Source organism: Austrofundulus limnaeus, unplaced genomic scaffold (genome assembly GCF_001266775.1).
Source record: "Austrofundulus limnaeus strain Quisiro unplaced genomic scaffold, Austrofundulus_limnaeus-1.0 Scaffold1, whole genome shotgun sequence".
In the NCBI taxonomy this organism is placed as follows: domain Eukaryota; kingdom Metazoa; phylum Chordata; class Actinopteri; order Cyprinodontiformes; family Rivulidae; genus Austrofundulus; species Austrofundulus limnaeus.
The window spans coordinates 4187874-4190244 of record NW_013952403.1 but is presented as its reverse complement, the minus strand read 5'-3'; positions in this window follow the sequence as shown (position 1 = coordinate 4190244).

Sequence of the window (2371 nt, the reverse complement as noted above, 5' to 3'; positions counted from 1 at the left end):
TCCCTTTCTTCATGTGTTCAATACTTTTTCCCTGTGCCATTCCACATTATTACAAATAACTTCATTTGATTTCCTTGCATGCATGGATCACTTGGGTTGTTACCGACATCTGGTGAAAATTTCATGTCATTAGCACCTCTAGTAATATATTTACTGAGAAAAATGGTGACGTGTTCAATACTTATTTTACCCGCTGTAAATGGAGATTGGAGATTTTCAGATTTGATTTTTTTTTCTTTTGCAAAAGCAGTCTAAAAACAGTGACAACGGTAGTATTTTTCAGTTCATTTCACAGTGAAATGACAGATTTGAGGTGATGCTGGATGTCAGATAAATAATTAGCTGTCATGAAGTCGTGCAGGTAAGACAGTCTAGAAACAGGCAGATGTAAATGAAGAACCTTTTTTTTAACACGGGTATTATTGCATGAGCAAAATTAACTATTGAAAAATAATAAAACACTTGCGAAAAAGAAAATTTTGAATAAATGAAACAAGCACTGACACTGACTGGCTATAAAGGAAACCTAAGATGAGCCTAACAGCTGACAAAGAACCACAAAAAATACAATAACCCTGGAAAGCAGATCAGAGAGAAAAACAAATGCAAAGAATCCTTTGTTCACAAACCAAAACACAAAAAACCCATACACTAATAATTTTATTATCTGCTCATTCAAGTCAAGTTAGAACAAATACCTCATCCATGAAGGAAAAAAAAGTTACACAACATTAATTTAGCTCACTGCACTTTATTAAATTAACCCAGAAGAGTTGGACAAATTGCTCCAGATTAGTTTCACTGTTACAATCAAACAAAACCAGTTTTTTTGGTCAAACCTAAACATTAATGAACCGCCACCTGAATGTTCAGCAAAATCTCACTTTAGAAATATGTTTCTAATTAATAAACAACTCTAATTATTAACAGTCATTATCCAATTCAAGGCAAATTGCCTTCCAAGGTGTTTTTTTCCCCCAAATTTCTCCAAAATCAAGGTAAAAAATTAGTGACCTAACAAAACAAATCTATAATTACTACAGTTTTCTTTGGTTTTAATAACTTTCTGTTCATGGAGTTTTTGCTTCATAAAAATGTATTTTTAATGAACTTTAAATGAAGCAGCAAGGTCTCTCAGTTTCTGTTCTAATAAGGATTTCTGTCTCTGTTTAAGAGGCACAGAGTTTCTCTTTTTATTGTCAAGTTAAATCTTTTTTGAAACATTTCACTGAGAAACAATGACATCCCCATCAAAATATGTGGGCAAAGCAATAGTCTGTGGTCTCAGATATATTTTATTAAGAAACTATTAATAAAAAAGTGCCTCTGAGAATCTCATTTGATCACATTCAGTCTTGTTTGTGTCATTGTTTTGGTCTGATGCCCAGAATGCCTTCTTGTACTCCTCTAAATGTAAAACTGCCCATATTTTTTTGAGAAATAGGATGTTGACTGCAGTTAGCCGTGAGTGTTATTCATACCAGGGATTTTCCTGATGGTTATACCTCACACACAGTAAGATTATTAATGAATAAATTAGCTGACAGGAGGTTTAAAAATGCACAGCCAAGTCAGTCACGTGACTCAAGCTTCCATGTGGATTTGAGTGGATTCTGTAGGGCTTCATTTGGGAGAATACTGCTGTTCTGTTCTCCCAGGGTTAATTATGAAAATCATGAAAGATGCTCGTCTCCCTCTTCAAATGTCTTCTAATACAAATTAAAACTAAAGGATTGTAGACAGCAGGCATTGTACCAGGAAACAGACATCCAGGGAACATAGAAACATCAGTACCAGGGACCATCAGGACTGGGGAACTTTTGGGACCTGGTAACCATTGATCTGCATTACTGGATTGGACATCACATGATTTATTATCGTGCGCCGCACAGGTGCCACTGCTATGCATTGAGTTTTGACTCGGGAACATCCATGAATAGTGGTAAAAATGAGATGCAGCAGACAGTCACGCAAGAAATATCAAAAAGGGATGCAATATTTTGCCATAAATTGACAACACTACAACAAGATCGCCAGATCAAGGTTGTCACATTTTACAGGTCATTAAAATATTTTTTATTTAAATAAAATGGTGGAGATGCAGAAAGTAGGTCATTTATGCAGCTTGATTTTGACAAACTTACTGTATGTTGGGTAAACCCACGAACTTTTTTTTGCTGTTCCAACAAACTGTTTTATTTTTTATTAATAATGTTGTTATGTTAGGATAACTTGTGTGAGATTGTAAATATGATGAACAGTGAAATTACCGCTACTACTACTAGACTGAACTGTGTAGATCCATATTACTGGTTTAGATGTTCTGTCTAGTCAGCATAAGTTATATACCGTAGTTTACGATATATATATA